General features: G+C 54.8%; 1 long non-coding RNA gene across 1 annotated transcript; it reads right to left on the minus strand.

The window, feature by feature from the left end:
• Nucleotides 1-6,236: 6,236 nt before the first annotated feature.
• Nucleotides 6,237-9,980, minus strand: LOC306652278. Its single transcript, XR_013761349.1, has 2 exons — nt 8,596-9,980; nt 6,237-6,334 (listed from the first exon to the last, which is right to left on the minus strand). It is a non-coding gene; the product is annotated as an uncharacterized lncRNA (long non-coding RNA).
• Between the last annotated feature and the right edge of the window lie 8,294 nt (nt 9,981-18,274).

An 18,274-nucleotide genomic window follows, 5' to 3' on the forward strand; every position in this document is an offset into this window, starting at 1 on the left:
TTTTTCTTGCAAGGGACTCTACATTGTGTAAGCTCAAGGCCTTCCCAAACACCTCACTCCACTCTGGCTATACAATTCTAGCAACAGTTACACAAACACAGATCCAGGCCTAGGCAACACTCTGAAGCCTGCCTGGTACAAACACCCTTTCCTCCCTGGCTGTAGGCACTCTGTGCTCTTCAAGACACAGGAGTGGCAAGGTGTGGTTCAGTGCACAGTGCCTTGAACTGCAGTTTGGTTTCTATGACACACAGTCAGCAAGCCACATTACTCTACCACATTACTTCTCTACCCTCATCTTCCTCAGGAGGAAGGTGGGTGGTGGCCGGGCTCCCTACCCTTCTGGTGGCTAAAGAGTTTCCCTCCCCATCCTGCAGCATGACATGAAAGCAAGTATGCAGGGCCCCATATGATGGCCATTCATCTCAGGAGTTCCAAGGAAAAAGGCCCTTGAAACAGGTCAGCCTCCACAGCTAGCAGGGAACTCTGGTCAACCTGTGACTGGCTTCCCAACCCATGACACATCTGCTGTGTCCTCTGTGCTTCTATTCATTCTGAAGCAAACAAGAGCTCACAGAGGAATTGCTAACATAGGCCAAGCACACAGGCCTTGCTCAGAGGCCGTTCTCAGAGATGTTGAGCTCACAGTGGCCGATCTCACAGTCTGTGCTAACCGAGGCCTTGCTCACAGACAACAAGCTCAGAGAACTTGCTCACAGAGACTGTGCTCACAGAGGCCTTCCACACAAAGATTGTGCTCACAAAGGCCTTGCTCACAGAGGCCGTGCTCACAAAGAACTTTGTCAGGTAGGCTGTGCTCACAGACACCTTGCTCACAGAGTCCAAGCTCAAAGAAACCGAACTCAGAGAGGACGAGCTGTCAGAGACCATGCTCATAGAGGCCGTGCTAAAGAAGAACTTGCTCACAGAGGTCTCGCTCACATAAGACTAGATCACAGAGGCCTTGCTCACAGAGGCCTTGCTCACATAAGACTAGCTCACAGAGGCCATGTTCACAGAGTACATACTCACAGAGTCATAGCTCACAGAGGCCGTGCTTTGAGTCGAAGATCACACAGAGTCCGTGCTCACAGAGGATGTGCTCATAGAGGCCTTGCTCACAGGGGCCATACTCGCAGAGGCCTTTCTCACAGAGACCTTGCTCAGAGGGGCTGTGCTCACAGAGGCTGCGATCACAGAGGTCATTCTCATACACTCCAAGCTCACAGAGGCCATGTTCACAGAGGCCTTGATCATAGAGGCCTAGCTTACAGAGGCTGTGCTCACAAAATTCTTGATAACAGAGGCCTGGTCACAGAGAGCATGTTCACAGAGGGCTTACTCACAGAGGCCATGCTCAGAGAGGACGAGTTCACAGAGGAGGAGATCAAAGAGGACTTTTTCACAGAGGCCATGTTCACAGAGGCCAAGCTCACAGAGAATGAGATTGCAGAGTCCTTGTTGATAGAGGCCTTGCTCACAGAGACCTTGTGTACAGAGGCCTTGCTCACAGGGGCCGCGCTCAAAGAGGCACATTCTGAGAGGCCTAGCTCACAGAGGAGAAGACAACAGAGGCCTTGCTCACTTAGGACTTGATCACAGAGGCCTTACTCACAGATGCCCTGCTCACAAAGGCCTTGCTCACAGATGCCCTGATCACAAAGGCCTTGCTCACAGGTGATGTGTTCACAGAGGCCGAGTTCACAGAGGCTGAGCTCAGAGAGGATAAACTCATAGAGTCCTTGTACACAGAGGCCTTGTCTCAGGCCAAGAACAGAAAGGATGAGCTCACAGATTCCATGCTGAGAGAGGACTTTCTCACAGATGCTGTGCTCACAGAGGACTTTCTCACAGAGGCCGTGCTCATGAAAACCTTGCTCACAGAGGGCATGTTCACAGAAGCATTACTCACAGAGTCCATACTCACAGAGTCAGAGCTCACAGAGGACATGCTCACAGAGGCTGTGCTCTCAGAGGCTGAGCTCACAGAGGACTAGCTCACAGAGGACTAGCTCACAGAGGCCTTGCTCATGAAAACATTGCTCGCAGAGGCCATGCTCACAGAGGCCTTGCTCACTGAGACTGAGCTCAGAGAGCGAGATCACAGAGGCTGAGCTCAGAGAGAATGAGCTCACAGAGGACTAGCTCACAGAGGCCTTGCTCATGGAGACCTTGCTCACAGAGTCTGTACTCACAGACGCCGAGCTCATAGAGTCTCTCCTCACAGAGGCCGTGCTCAAAGAGGCCTGCTTACAGAGAACTTGCTCACAAAGGGATTACTCACAGAGGCCATGCTCTCAAAGTCATAGTTCACAAAGGACTAGATCACAGAGGGCTTTGTCACAGAGTTCAAGCTCACAGAGGCCTTGCTCAAGAGGCCTGGCTCACAGAGACTTTGCTCAAAGAGAACTTGTTCACAGAGGCTGAACTAGTAGAGGCAAAGCTCAGAGAGGAGTAGCAAACAGAGGCCTTGCTCACACAGACTGTGCTCACAGAGGCCTTGCTCACAGCCGATGTGCTAACAGAAGCAATGCTCACAGATGCCATACTCACAGAGGCCTTGCTCACAAAGACCTAGCTCACAGAAGCCATGCTCACAGAGGCCTTTCTCACAGAGACCTTGCTCAGAGAGGCTGTGCTCACAGAGGCCTTGCTCACAGAGTCTGTGCTCACAGATGCAAAGCTCAGAGAGGATGAGCTCACAGAGGCCAAGCTCACAGACACCTTGCTCACAGAGACCTTGCTCAGAGGCCACCGCCAGAGTACTTGGTCACAGTGGCCATGCTCACAGAGGCCGTGCTCTCAGAGGCCTAGCTCACAGAGAACTAACTCATAGAGGCCTTGCTCACATAGACCTTGCTAACATAGGCCGTGTTTGCACAACCCATGCTCACAGAGGCCTTGCTCACAGAGTTCTTTTTCACAGAGGCCAAGCTCAGAGAGGACAATCTCACAGAGGCCTTGCTCACAGAGGCTTTGATCATAGAGGCCTAGCTCACAGAAGCTGTGCTCACAAAATTCTTGCTCATTGAGGCCTTGATCACAGAGGCTGAGCTCACAGAGGCCTGGTCACAGAGAGCTTGTTCACAGAGGACTTACTCACAAAGGATGAGCTCACAGAGGGCTTTGTCACAGAGGCCATGCTCACAGAGGCACAGAATCAGAGCTCACAGAGGCCGTGGCTCAGAGTCTAAGCTCACAGAGTCCATGCTCACAGAGACTGTGCTCATAGAGGCCTTGCTCAGAGATGATGTGCTAACAAAGCCTTGCTCACAAAGCCTTGTCCACAGAAGCCAAGCTCAGAGAGTCCGAGTTCACAAAGGCCAAGCTCAGAGAGGATGGGCTCACAGAGGCCTCGCTCAGAGGGGCCTTGTCTCAGGGCAAGCTCAGAAAGCATGAGTTCACAGATTCCACGCTCACACAGAACTTGCTCAGAGAGGACTTATTCACAGACACTGTGCTCACAGAGGCCTTGCTCACAGAGGCCTTGTTCACAGAGACTGTGCTCACGGAGACCTTGCTCACAGAGTCCATGCTCATAGAGGCCAATCTCAGAGGGTCCATGCTCACAGAGGCCATGCTCACAGAGGGCTTGCTCACTGAAGCCACGGTCTCAGAGGCCGTGCTCACAAAGGACTAGATCACAGAAGCCTTAATCATAGAACTATACTCACAGAGACCTTGCTAACAGAGTCTGTGCTCACAGAGGCCTAGCTCGTAGAGGACTAGATCACAGAGGCCTTGCTCACATAGGCCTTGCTCACATAGGTCTTGCTCACAGAGGCCTTGCTCACATAGGTCTTGATCACAAAGGCCTTACTCACAGCTGCCTTGCTGAAAGAGGCCATGCTCACAGAAGCCTTGCTCACAGAGGCCTTGGTCACAGTGGCCAAGCTCAGAGAGGATGAGCTCACAAAGGCCTTGCTGACAGAGGCCTTGTCTCAGGCCGAGCTCAAAAAGGATGAGCTCACAGATGCCATGCTCACAGACAACTTGCTCCCAGATCCCATGCTCACAGGTGCTGTGCTTATAGAGTCCATCCTCACAGAGGACATGCTCACAGAGACCTTGATCACAGAGGCCTAGCTCACAGAGGACTAGCTAACAGAGGGCTTGCTCTCATTTGCGTTGTTCACAAAGGCGTTGTTCACAGTCTGTGCTCACAAATTCTGTGCTCACACAGGCCTTGCTCTCAGAGAACTAGCTCAGGGAGGGCTTGCTCTCATAGGTGGAGTTCACAGTGACCTTGCTCTCAGAGACCTTTCTCACAGAGGCCTTTCTCAGAGAGGCCAAGCTCACAGAGTCTGATTTCACAGAGGCCTTCCTCACAGAGACCTTGATCTCAGAGTCCATGCTCACAGTTGCGTGCTCATAGAGGCCATCCTCACAGAGGCTGTGCTCACGGAGGCCTTGCTCACAGAGTCCGTTCTCACAGAGGACATACTCACAGAGGCTGTGCTCACAGAGGCCGTGCTCACAGAGGTCTTCCTCACAGAGGCTGAGCTCACTGAGGTCGAATTCACAGAGACCGTGCTCACAGAGGCCATTCTTATAGAGGCTGAATTCATAGAGACTGTGCAGACAGAGGCCATTCTCACAGAGGCCGAGCTCACAGTGGTGGTGCTCACAGAGGATGAGCTGGCAGAGGCCGAGCTCACAGAGGCCAAGCTCACAGAGGTCATGCAGAGGGGTCGGGAGTGCAGGCATGGAATGGCATTCCCCAAGTGGCGGGGTGAGAGACAGGCAGCGACCAGTGTTCACAGAGACCCAGCCTCCAAATGCTCCCTGAACCCTGTGGTACTTTGACATTTACAGCATTCAAGGGCATAGGCGCAGCCACTGTTTAATAGCATCTGAAGTTTCAGGGGCCTTTTTGGTGTGGCTTGCAGAGAGAGCTTGTTATCTAGTCTGCAGCTCCCAAAATTCCCGGCCTAGCGCTCAGCACCTAAAGCACTGGTCCCTGGAGGTGTAGTTGGCGTCTGAGTGAAATACTCCAAAAGTTCCTCCAACCTCCCAGGAAATACAGCCAGGTGGCTCTGCATAAGCAATCCTTGGTGGCCACAGGCACGCACGTGCACACTGCTGGGGCTGAGCAGTGTGCTATCTGCATGATGGAGTTGAACTGAACCTTGACCTGAGTGCAAGAGGAAGATGACCACAGGGTCTGAGGAACCATGTCTGAGCTAACGGCACAGTGCTGGTGACACAGTGGGAGTTCTGGTGTCTAACCAAAGACCAAGAAGTGGTCTTCCCTGTTCCCTGCCCTGGCAGGGCCTGGCACGTGGGCCTCAATGAGGTAGCTGTGGTCACTGCCAGTGAGATCAGCTCCCTGGTTGTGGTACAGTCCCCTGGCCATGTGCTCCCTGCAGTGATGGCTCCCTCCTCCTGCTAAGGATCCCATTTATCCCCAGACATAGGGCTCAGCAGGAAGGCTGTCTCCTCCATCTGCACCAAATGTTCAATCTACAAATACTCTCCCGCCCCTCCCACCAAGTTTGCTGCCCATCTCTGGCACAAACTACTGTTTTCTGACCACTGAGGGTTTCCTGCCCACCCTCCTTCAATTTCATGTCCACACAGGGACTGGAAATTGTCCTGGAGCACAAATAAGACCCTTCCCCATGTGCTTCCAGCCCTCCAACAGTCTCGCCAGCCTTAAGGCTGACATCCAGTCCTTTAACTGACCTGCAAATCTTGTCCTAAACACCTCCACCTCCCCTGACACCTGCCACACATTGCTCTGCCAGCTGCCCTCAGGGGCTTATACCCCCAACTCCCTGATGTTCCACACACAGGTCATTTGCACATGCTGTCCTCTGCTCCTGGACAGCTTTTCCTCCAGTTCTCTCTGCAGGTGACTTCGTGTTGGCAGGTGTTAGCTCAGCCATCTGCTCCTCAGGGGCTCCCCTTAGCCCACTCAGTCCAAGGCAGCCCTACTACGGAAGTCATGTGAGTATTTGGAATGATCTTGTCTTGTCTTAATTCATGGCTCCATTGCCCGTCTCCCCACTAAAAAGAGGAAGCATCTCCCCAGGCCTACCACAGTGCTGTCACAAACTAGCCCCATGACACAAGCGCGTGGGTGGAAAAAGTGAATGAAAGTGGCTGTGGAGGGATGACAGGGGTCTTCTTTGCTTGGAAAACTGGACGGGCCCAGCAGGACAGGAGATCAGGTATTGCCCCCAGTTTCAGAGGTGAAGGGCACAAAGCATGGACCCTGGCTCATGGCCTGCTTACCTGCAGCTGCTTGAGGGCTTTCTGGGCTTGCTCTGGCTTCTAGTACTCCATGAATCCAAACCCCATGGAAAGCAGCTCTCCTGGAACAGGGGGCCAACTGTGAGAGGGAGCATGGAGTGAGCCAGGGCTTGGTTTTGGATCCTTTCCAGTTCCCTTTACAGCCCCCACATGGCCTCAGCTCCAAGCTTGCCATTTACAACTAGTTGCCCCAGCAAATTCGCCACCAAGTTTCACTATTAATTACCAGATGATTGATGTGATAATTAGATTTCTAATACGATCCCAGCTTCATGAGGGAGGAGAACTGACTCAGGGCTGACCACTGTTCTCCAGTAGGAGCCTCTACCTGGACAGCCCTGCTGCTAGTAGGAGCCTCTACTTGGACAGCCCTGCTGCTGGTAGGAGCCTCTACCTGGACAGCCCTGCCTCCATGTGGTGTTGAGAACACCCAGGGCCGCCTCCTGGGGGCATTTCTGACCCTTGGATCTGGCTCCTGGATTTCAGGTCTAAAGTTCTGACAGGGAGATAAAGGTGTCCTGGCTCTGCCTGGTTCCCCATTCCAAGGCAACACAAGGTCAGAGGGCAAGAGCAACAGCAGTCTCTGGAGGGATGCTGCTTCCTGACAGTGTGTGTGTCAGGCATAGAGGGGTAATGCTGGGGAGTCCCATGGGGCACCCCAAAGCACAAGGTCTCTAACTGCACCTCTACCTCCCCTGAAGAGCCCTGTGTGCTAGGGAACTTTGTGAACAGCCCAAACGTGGCTCAGAACTGCAGGGGACAGGCAGTCCTATCCCATGGTGACTGTCAGTTTGCTCTCTGAGCAGAGAACTTTCATGTGGGGGCATAAGGCTGTGGGCAGTGGGCCGGTGGCATCTGCACCTGAGTGTCAAACATACTGCTGAGAAAGAGGAGCTCACCCAGCCTCCGACACAGCAGGGCCATACTGCCTGGGAGGCCAGTCTCTGCCAAGAGCAGCACCTGGCTCTGGGCCTCTGTGCCCATGGGATCAGCCCACAGGAAATGCTGACCTGGGACTGTGGGAGAGGGGCACATGCTGGTGCCAAGGACCCAGCTCTTCTGGCCCCCCGTGTGCCAGTTCTGCATGAGCTCTGCCCACCATCTCTCCTTGTGCCCCTGAAGGGTTAGCATTATGACCTGCTACTGCATAGCTGCCTGCGCCCAGCTGTCCTTCATGCCAGCCCTAGGCCGAGCACAGCTTGTCCTGCTTCACCTAGCTGACCAGATACCACCTAGCTCTCCCCAATGCCTGGCTGGATGTCAGGGTCCCAAAAGTACAGTGGACACCCCAAGAGCTGCTTCCAACACTGAAGATGGGTTGTCAAGGTGCTGCTGAGTGCTCACGGGGGTGAGGGCAGGCTCCCAGAGGGGCAGTGTCCCTGTGGCCTGGTTTATCTGCTACCATGGCAGCCTGAGCAGACAGAGTCAAGGGACCTCTAACTTCACACACAGAAGCATCTGCTTAAAACCCTCGGTGGTTCCCTACCAGGCTGCAGTCCAAACCCCTGCAGGGCATAAAAGCCACTTCCTAAGCTGGAAACTGCCTCCCTTTCCACCTCCTGCCTTGGCCTCTGCCACAAGGCTGCTCAGCCTCCCTGCCTCTAGGCCCACTCTGACTTGAAGAACCTGCCACAGCCCTCCTGGACCTGTGCTGAAGCCACCAGCTCACATGTCCCCCAGCTACTGCAGGTACCTATGGACAGGGATCATATTTCTGGTGCTCACTGCCTGGTGGTCCAGGCCAGTTAGGGAGTGAACGAGCAGCGGTCATTCGACTCATGCTGCACCCTACCATGTCCATGAATCAAAGGGCTGCTGAATGGGGTACATGGCTGTGATAAAGGACAAAGGACGTGTCCTTGCTCATGTTCTGCAGGGAACCAGGGCATGAATGAGGGGAGACCAGGAGCATCAGAACAAGACATGGGGCTGAAGGGAGAGGCCAAGTGGTCTCTGTCTGCCCACTAGCTAATAGCCAGAGAAGTGCAGATTAATGACATGGTGGAATGATCTAGAAGTTCTATGTATGGGTCATTTCCCTTGTAACGGAAGTGGGAAAGCCCACAATCAGTCCTTCTTGCTGTGTCTGGAAGGAGTGGGGAGGAGGGAGCCCCTGGGTGCTGATGGTACCCTGCCTGCCCATTAGGTGCACAGCTCCAGGACCATGTGACAGCCTGTGAGGCTCTGGACAGCCCAGGACACATGGGCCTCTTTGACTGCACAGCAGGAGTCTCCAGAAGAGAGGAGGGGCTGTTTCAGACAAACCTGGTTGCCCTCCCTGCTCACAGGTACAATTTCTTCTGGAACCACTTCCTTCCAGCCAAGATTTCCATGGGTTACCTGCTTTGCTCTTCTTGGAGATGGAGCAGCTCCTCACAGCGACCACTTTGGAAAACACCTGGAGAAGAGAGGATCATGCAGCCCCCGACTTCTGGGAGAATCCACCACCTGCGCGGGAGCATCTCCAGTCACCATGGATCCACCTGCAGGCACAGGAAGCAGGAGGCACATAGAGCTGACCCCAGGAGACTGCTCACTGTGCATGGGCCTGTGCCAGGCCCCACAACATCCAACCACCTAGTGATCCAGAAATGCCCTCAGATGGGCAGCCGAGGGCCAGGGAGCTGGCAGTTGGGGTCACAAAGCTGGACATGCTGGACCTGGGCCTGGGTTGCTGAGCCAGGCTTTCAGCCACTGTGCAGCCTGCAGAGCTGTCCTCCCACGTCTGCCCACGGAGATCCTGGGTCATTCAGAGGTGGTGAGCGATGGCCTGTTCCAAGTAACCTGGCCAGTCCCCTGGACATCTCAAAATGGCAGTTGGACTGCTTTCTTCCTCCACTTACAGAGGGAAGAACTAGGCTTTGGAACAGCTGAGAGGTCTGCTGCAGACCCCAGAAGCTGGTGTCAGTTCAGGGGCATGGAGTCTACTGACCCCAGGCCTGACCTCCTCACTGCCCTCTGTGCTTAAAGCCAAAATAAATCTAAAAAACTGTAAGTCACACTCTATGTTTCCCCTCCCTTCTCCTGTCTCCCTTTAGAGCCCAGCTAAGGCACACTCCACGTGGCTCTGGCTCTGGCTCTGTCTTCAGTACCAAAGACAGGCAGGTGCTCAGTACTGTCCAAGTGAGCGACAGGCAGCAGGAGGAGCAGAGACCCTCACACACACCGGTGGCAGACTTGTGCTTCAGGCGTGGGACCCTCTACCTGGAGGATCTCACTCGTCCTAGTCAAACCTTCAAAACAACCCAATGGGAAAGTTCCACTCATGCCTCTATGACAGCCAGAGAAACCGAGGCACAGAAAGGCTGGAGGGCTTGCCCATTAGCAAGGAGTGAAGCCAGGATCCAGGCCTGGGAGGACTGACCCCTGATCATGGCTCCACACTCAGGTGCTGGGACAGGGGTCCTGTGATCTGGGTATGCTTCCCCACAGTGCTCTAATGGGCTGTGTGAGCTCAGGATAGTGAGGCAACCTCTCTGAAGCTCCATCTCCCAGTTGAACTAGAGGGTCCTGGCTGCGCCTTCCAGCTCCAGGGCCTTTAATCCTGAGGACACCCTTAAGCTGCTGTTTGTGCAACTCCAGGAAATGTTGATCCAATAGTGATGTCCCACACCATGCCAGGAGTGACAAGGACAACACAGGACCAGAGCTGGCCTGACAGGCTCAGAGCCACCTGCCGTTGACACACTGCTAGGGTGCGCCTCTAAAACCAAGTCACATGGTATCAGTGCTTTACCAGGTGCTCCGGGGCCCCTGGTCATGCTGCCTGCTTGGATCTGGGCCTCTCCATTGCTGTGGCTGTTCTCCTACCTAGGGACAGTCACGGCAGAGAGGCAGGGTCAGTAGACGCTGCCTCTTCTCTTGAACCCTCTATAGAATTTTAGAGCTCAGGGGACATTTTCAAAGGAAGGAGAATCAGAGACTTCCATCCTCTGCCATCTCCCTTCCAGGACAAGTTCACGGCTGTGAGCTGTGTCACTCATCCATTAAAGCAAGAAATCTGGTGAGCGCCTGTTCGGTGCCACGCTTGATTCACCGAAAGCAGTACCTCTGCTGGGGAGTCCTGATTGGGGAGGTGGGGACTCACAGACCCCATCCTCTGAGTGGGAGTAACCCCTCTCCCATCCTGGCCCTGCAGTCCATGGGCTGCCATGCTCACTGGGCATCTGCCAAACCCCTGCCTGGAGCTCCCTACCCTGCCCCTCCTGCTCTCCTCCCACAGGTGCAGACTCACCCAATCCAGACATGCCAGGTGGGGACACCCTCACTGATGAGTCTCCTGCAGGCTCCATCAGGCCCCGCACAGTGGTGGCATTTACTTCTGGGCCAATCACCACAGAAGCAGTAGGGGAACTGTTTTCAAGTGCACGTGGAACACGGAATCCCCCAACAGCAGCGATGGTGTGCAGCAGGGCGGGCTGCCCACCACCTGAGCCGTGCCGGACACAGAGCAGATGCACTGCCTGCATCACAGCCTGGAGCATCCCCAATCCCTGGTGGATACTCACTTCCCTCAGTGTCTCCTCTGTCATGTTGAAGTTGAGATTTTTAATAAACAGAGTGCATCCTGGAAGGCTCTCATCTTCCTCTTCCTCCTCCTCCTCCTCCCCCCCCACTTGGCTGTGGGGGCCTCTGCTCCTTCCCCTGCTGGCTTCTCACCTTCTGAGTTCTGTCAACCACTAACCCCATCAAAAACAAACAACCCCATTAAGTAACATCTACCCACAAAGCCAGGGCCTAAAGCATAGAGCGCTGTACCAAGGGGCTCTGCCTCTGTGGCACAGTCAGGAGGGACCACAGGTGTCAGCAGCAAGAGAGCCAGGGAGAGAGACAAAGTCCCACCATGTGCCCCTGTTGTATTTTATTTTTTGGACTGGGGATAGAACCCAGGGACACTTACCCACTAAGCCACATCCCCAGTCCTATTTGGTATTTTATTTAGAGACCAGGTCTCGCTGAGTTGCTTAGCGCCTCCCTTTTGCTGAGGCTGGCTTTGAACTCAAGATCCTCCTGCCTTAGCCTCCAAAGCTGCTGGGATTCCAGACATGTGCCACCATACCCAGATCCTGCTCTGTTTTAAAGAGAATATAACAGATATAAACCTAAAAGCTCCAGATACAACTAGGCCACACTCATTTTAACTTCAAAATAAATTATGGAAACTATGTTCTTGAACCATGAACCTAAGCAAAATGTTATTTTTCCTTAAAAAACAGTAAGTGCTTTGAAACTGAACTGCATCTTAGAGTTTTGCAAAAATTACAGAATGGGAAAACAGAGCATTCTAAAACCCCTTGAATATGGATTTCAAATACCCCTTGAACGTGCATGTGTGTCAAAGTGGTTTTGTTTATATACAAGGAAGTTATATTGTTTTGTAATAGTGGAAACTGGGAAAACTCACCACAGAGTCACAGACAGACCAGCAAGGCCACCGGAGGCTGGGATGGTAGGTCACCACTGAAACGATGTGCTGAGGAACGCTGAAGGGCGCTGACAGACCCAGGGAGCTGAAGGTGAAGACGAGGAAGGTGGTGCATGGTTCCATCTGTCTGCTCAGGCACCGAAAGCGTGCATGTGCATGCAGCCGTGGGAACAGAGGGCAGGGGCCTTGGCCACTTCCGCAGCAGCAGATCCAGGCGGCTGCACCAGTACCTGTCACCATCGCCCCTGCACCTCGCCCCCTGAAGGAACAGGTTCCAGGGAGAGGGAAGGTGAACGTAGCCTTGCCAGTTAGTGGTGGTGCCCATAGGTGCAATGGGCAGAAGGGGCAGGGCCATGGGCGATCAGGCAGGGCCCAGTGCGGGTGTCTGCCCCGGTGAGGGTGGTGGATGCCTTAGCCTCAGGACCATTGGAGAAACCCTACTTTAGGGAAATATGATCAGTTTGGCTTAACCTTCCCAGTTTCACCAAGTTCCGAGAGCTGGGACTGGGGACAAGACCCTTCCCCAGAAAAGGCTCAATGACTATCCCATAGCCCCAGGGGGACAGCCCCAGGGAGGGGATTCCTCACCCCAACCCACCTTGGTGCTGAGCAGGTGGCCACTCTGCCCCACAAGCTGGCAGAAGCTCCTGAGGTCCCGTGGCCCAAGAGGAGCCCATGGGCTTCTCTCCAGCACGCTTTCCTCCAACAGCTCCACCTGTGCATGGCCTAAGGAGGTTTCTGGGTGCTCAAACCTGCCCTGCACTGTCACGCCAAGCTCCAGGGCCCTGTTCCCTGTCTCTTGCTTGTGGACTGAAGCTTTCCAGTCCTGATTAGGTGTCAACTGCTTAGCCAGTGAACAAAACTTTCAAGCCTCACAGAAACAGCTAGTGACTGAGCTGGATCCCTCCCAGCGCCCAAAGGACACCTCCAGTCCTCCAGCTTCCTGGGTCCCAGGCCACGAGGAGGAAATCTACATGCAGGCTTCCCCCGCCCAAGAAACAACCAACAAACCCAGCAAGGGACTGCAGGTGTGGGCATTGATACACAGAAACCCACTTTCAAAGGAGAGAGGAGGAAACAGCCTACTAAGGACACAGCAGCTCAGACTCCAGGTCCTAGAGGAGAACTTCAATCAAAGTGAAAGTCAAGGCCATCAGCAGGAAGACCCTCTGGGTCTCCTGGTCATCCTGCATCTCAGAGGTTACAGGCCAAGGAAACAATGGGCAGTAGATCTCCTGCCACATGCCAGGACCTCAGCTGGTTGCCTTGGCTACCTGGCCTCATGCACAACCACAGAGACCACATCACACACACACAAACAGGTGGAAACAGGAGTCCTCGGGAACATTCCAGCATCCCATCATTAGATGCCAAGCAGTTTCAGGAAGGCAAGACAGGTTCCCAGAAGACTGACAGAAATTTATAGAGGGGAGAGTGTTGGGGATGATGGTGTTGCAGAAGGTTCATGGCCAGTGCAAGGGGTAGCCTCTCCTCGGCAACAGCCAGCTTCTGCCCCCTAGGGAGGCCAACTCGGTATGGCCAGAAGTTCAGAGTTTTGAAAAAAAGCAGAAAACTCAACTTTACACGGGAAAACCCAGTTTTTCAATCTTGGCAACCTAACTCAATGGCACGAGGCTTTTGTGCCAGGCAAGAACTGGTTAACCAACCAGCAAGCAGATACTCCCTCTTGCTCAGAGACCTCTGTCAAAGACTGACCACCTTCCCTGCACTGTCCCAGGGGCCTGCCGGGGTTCCAGGAGTGGGAGCCCAGGGCACTTGGCAAGGCGGAATTGACTCCACCCAACCCCGGCCCAGGAGCCTGGTCAGGTGGTCGCAGGCACTGCCTGGGGTGTGGGGTTTGGGTTTAGTGAGAGCCGAGCTGAGCTGAGCAGGCTGGGTCAGTGGGCACCTCAGGAACTCTGCTCAGGAACGGTCCCTCCCCGGGCAGGTCAGCTGCTCTCAGCCCCGCCCAGGAAGGGGCACTGGGAAAAGCAGCTGGCTGGAGAGGAAAGCCGTGTTCCCGTGTGCCCGGCCTTTCCCCAACAGCGCAGGCTGGCTAGTTCCAGAGACGTCCACATCCTAAACCTTCACGCCCACAACAACATCCCTGCCCATGCAGTGCCCAGATCCTGAAATGCTATGAGAAGAGGGCATGGCAGTCTTTAGAGATCTGCTGACCACGGGGCCTGGAGACAGAGGTCAGGAGGGGCAGAGCCATGGGACACGCATGTGGGAACACAAGGCTGTGGGCCTGTACCACTGGGCTCTGCTGAGTACCATGCACGCAGCCTGGGCCAGTGACAGAGCCACCCTGCCTCCACATCCCTCCTGCAGCCCGGAGTAAAACCACACACACATACTCCTGCACTGTGCTGAACTGTTAGGAAAAAACAAGCATCTACTACTCATCCACAGGCCTGCTTACTATCACCTGTCCTTGGACAACAGAGTGGCTGCCTTGCCAGTGGCTTCTCAGTGTCTGCTCCCACTTTGCCAGCTCCTCTGACCTCATCCCTGAGCCTGCTGGCCTCCTCGCTGATGCTCAAGGCTGCCAGAGCCATGCTGACCACAGGCCCTTTGCACTTGCTACCTCCTGGCCCAACCAGCTCCCCTCCTGTCTTCCCAGGCCTCGTTTCTGCTTGCCCAGTGTCAGTCCAAACATCCTGCCCTCAGACAGGTCTTCCTGGTCACACTAGTAAAAAAGGCCACCATGTCTCTGGTGTCCTCTTTCCAGGGCCCCTAGCCTGTTCTGAAACCACCTTCCTTACTGGTTGCATCTGGGTCCCCAACTAAAGGGGAGTACACTGAGGACAGGACAAAGCCTGACGCAGTCATCCCTGCACCCCCAGCACTGGTCCAGAGAGGACACTCCAAAAACATCTGCAGATGACCAAGAAGCTGAGTGCTCAAAGGGAGCAGTGGGGACGGGCAAGGGCTCAGGCCTCAGGGCTCACAGCTGCGGGGCACATCCCCACGCCCTCCACATGTGTGACCTCTGGAGGTCACTAACGCCCGGGCTTCCTCTTTTCCATATGTGAGTGGGGACCGTGGCCAGAGCTGCCTGCAGGGTGACTGGGAGATGAACATCGAGGCTGTGCGACAGCCCCTGGGCCTATCCAACACCCCAGGAGCAACACTGCACCATGAACACTGCCCCTGGACCCTGCATGTCCAGCTGGCCAGGCTGGCACCCAGGGGAGCCCATGATGCCCTCTGAGGGAAGGCGGCTGCAGGGGAGCTCAGCCCTCCTCCTGCAGGTTCCAGGCCAGACATCTGTGTGCAGGGGACAGAGCCTGGGGCCTCTGGGTCCCCCACCTCCTGTCATCCTGAGGAAGCTTCCGGAACAATGTGAAAAGGGTGGGTGGGGGGCCACAGGGGAGAGGGCACAGCTCAGGGGACCAGGGACTGGGGACTGTGCAGGCAACAGAGGCTGCCAGAGGCTGCGGCAAGCCCAGCGGGGCTGGACAAATCCCAGCTCTGAGGCCTCCTGTCAGTCAGTGAGCAGACACCAGCCCCTCCAAGCTGCAGGACTGTCGGGACCCTCAACACTAACCTGAGCCTGGGGACAGAAGAGCGTTCTAACAGGGTCCAGACACTGGTGCCGAGAAGACACTGCTCATGCCCCAGAGCAGTCCTGCGCCCAAGGCCCTCTTCAGATATGGCCATGACCAGCCCAGGAGCTCCTGGGAAGTCTGGGCCATGTCTGTTGTGGCCACCCTGGAGAGCAGCGGCAGAGTTACAGACGTGGTCAGCATGGCATATCCCCCTGTCCTCAGGGGGGTGCGTGGGTGCCACCCTCACTGTTCAGGGCCAGAACCAGCCTGAAGGGAGGCAGCTGGCCTAGCCCCAGAGTGGGCACGGGACAGGGACCCTGCCCACCATCACTGGCACACATGGCCCACTCCCCAGAAGCAGTACCTCAGTGTGAGAACATGGAGAGCTTGGCACCAGGAGGCAGGGAGTGGGCCCCGCTCTGCCCTGGGGCAGCACCCTCTCCACACTCCCAGGGCCTGGCACTCCACAGCGTGCATGGTCAGCAAGGCACACGAGGAGCCTGCTTGAGAGGGCACCATCAAGTTCAGATAAAATCAACCCAGCCAGATGGAGGCAGACTCCCAAGGACACAAGGAGGCACCATGCCCAATGTGCCTGTTCCCCTGCCTGTGCCTGAAGCAGGGAGGAAGAAGTCAGACCGGAGCTGTCTGCAAGCCTCCTGACCCCACCAATTTGTGTGCTTGAGAGGAGGGTTCAATTGGGTCAGAAATCATTATCCAGGTTCACGTACAGCAGCAGAACTGAAAGCCATGGTGGCTGGCAGCTACAGGGCGATGGCTGCTTATGGACACAGAAGGACCCCACGAGGGGAGAGGTCCAGGAGCACAAGCAGGGTGGAAAGGACCCCACCACAAAGCCAACCTGGGCGGCACCAAGGAAGGACTGGAAAGGTTCACGCCTTTCACCATCCACCTAGCAGATGGGGTGCACTCCATCTCCAGAGCGAAGGGATGGGCAGAGAGTGAAGGGATGGGTGCAGCTTCCAGGCCAGTGGGTCACAAATGCCCTTAACAGACGGCCAGTCCTGAAGACCCACAGGCACGCGGATGTGAGCCGCAGGCATGGAGGAAGTGCATTTCTAGCCAGCTGCTCCTCTGATGAGGGACACTCGACCCTTCGCCTCCTTGAAGCCCAACCAGGCAAGGCCACAGATTCAAACCTTACAGGGGTGAACAGAGGCCCCATCATCCTGTTTTGTTTTGTTTTTTTGTTTTTTTTTGCCATAAAACACTTTTTTTGTAAATATATGAGGACAATGGAGATGGTAGACAAGGGGCTTATCTGTTTTTAAGAGGAAAATTCTCATTTTAGTAAACTGAGCAATTGGTAACCCTTTGTGTGGTGGGCTGAGGGGTAGAATCTTAACACCTGGGTCAAACAACCCAGTCCACAGGAGGCTCCTGAAGGTGTCTGACTACAAGGTGTGGTTGTGGGTCCTTGGGGAGCTGCCTGTATCCTGGGGCAGCTGTGGGTACGAGGCGGGTCTCAGTTCTCCGGCATCCTGACAGGGGTGAAGTCCAGGAACGTGCCAGGTCCTGCAGTCTGCACAACAGTCCTGACAAGGAACGCTTACCCTGCTCACATGCCCACTATGTGGGTCAGCCAGGGCCTGGGACCGCCCAGGCCAGTGTGGCCCACCACTGCTCTTCCCTTTCCTGCCTGTACAGTCACTGGACCAGGGGGACTGTGCCACATGCAAAGAGTGCTCTCCTCACTACTGTCAGCTCACCCCACCTACAGAGCAGGGATGCTTTCCTGGCTGTTCTGAGTATGAAGAGATCTAGGTCTTCTTCCCTTACCCGCAGCTGCTACCTTACACTGTGCTCACAACACTCTATTTGGTACCTGGGATTGAACCAGGGGCGCCTAACCACTGAGCCACACCCCCAGCCCTATTTTATATTTTAGAAACAGGGTCTCACTGAGTTGCTTATTGCCTCACTAAGTTGCTGATGCTGGCTTTGAACTCACAATCCTCCTGCCTCTGCCTCCCAAACTGCTGGGATGAGCAGTGTGTGCCACCGTGCCCGGCTCTGATGCTCTATTTTTCAGGGATGTTTTACACACCTATACAATTAGACCGAAGTCCGTTGGTGTGCAAGATGAACAAATTGTTAAACCCGTGACCTGATGAACACTTCCGTGCTGCCCTGCTGTCCTCCCACATAGACCTGTTCTTACCCATTTCTGGCTCCACCACGTTCTTTTCTGCAGATTTTGCTGGTGCCTCTCAGTGCTCTTTCCTCTGGGGCTGTGCTGGAGAAGATGCCACCTGGAGCCCACTTGAGATACAGCGGGATGTGGGGAACTGCAGAGGCAAAAGTGCCAACCTGTGGGACTCCATCTCTGGACATGGGTGTAGAGGGACTCAGTCCCACGTGCAGATGAAGATCCCGAGGATCAGAGGAGATGGGGGCTCCCCAGGGCAGAGGAGCCAGAAAGAGAAATGCGGCCCAGAGCCCCAAGAGAAAAACACTCTGGCTCCTGGGCTGTGCCTCAGGCTGCAAAGGAAATCCCATGCCTCTGCTGCATTGCACTAGTGTGGAGTCAAGGTAACCCCTGCATTTATTCTAGTCAGAGGATGAAAGGGGGAGTGTGACAAGGGGAAGAACTGCTAGCAAGGCGTGGCTCCAGCAGGAAGTCAGTGTGGTTGCCCAGAGAAGCACTCTTGTTCCACACACACATTCAGAGGCAGTTTCTCAACTAAGGAGACACAGATGTTGCTAATGGCTGCCTCAGTAGCAGGTGCTGGGAGCTACAGGGCAGGGTGGAAGTATACTTGTCAACTTTGGCCCTCTGGGACTTGTTTCAAATTGCACAATGTGAGGTTCACAAGTTAATTACAATCAGAAAAAAGAAACGTAAGCAGTCAGGCACTGTGGGGCAAATGTGTAATCCCAGCAGCAGTGGAGGCTGAGGCAGGAGGATTGCAAGTTGAAAGTCAGCCTCAGCAACTCAGGGAGGCCCTAAGCAGCTCAATGAGACACTGTCACTGATAAAATACAAAAAAGGGCTGGGGATGTGGCTCAGTGATTAAAT

This window comes from Sciurus vulgaris (genome assembly GCF_902686455.1).
Source record: "Sciurus vulgaris genome assembly, contig: HiC_scaffold_170_arrow_ctg1, whole genome shotgun sequence".
In the NCBI taxonomy this organism is placed as follows: Eukaryota; Metazoa; Chordata; class Mammalia; order Rodentia; family Sciuridae; genus Sciurus; species Sciurus vulgaris.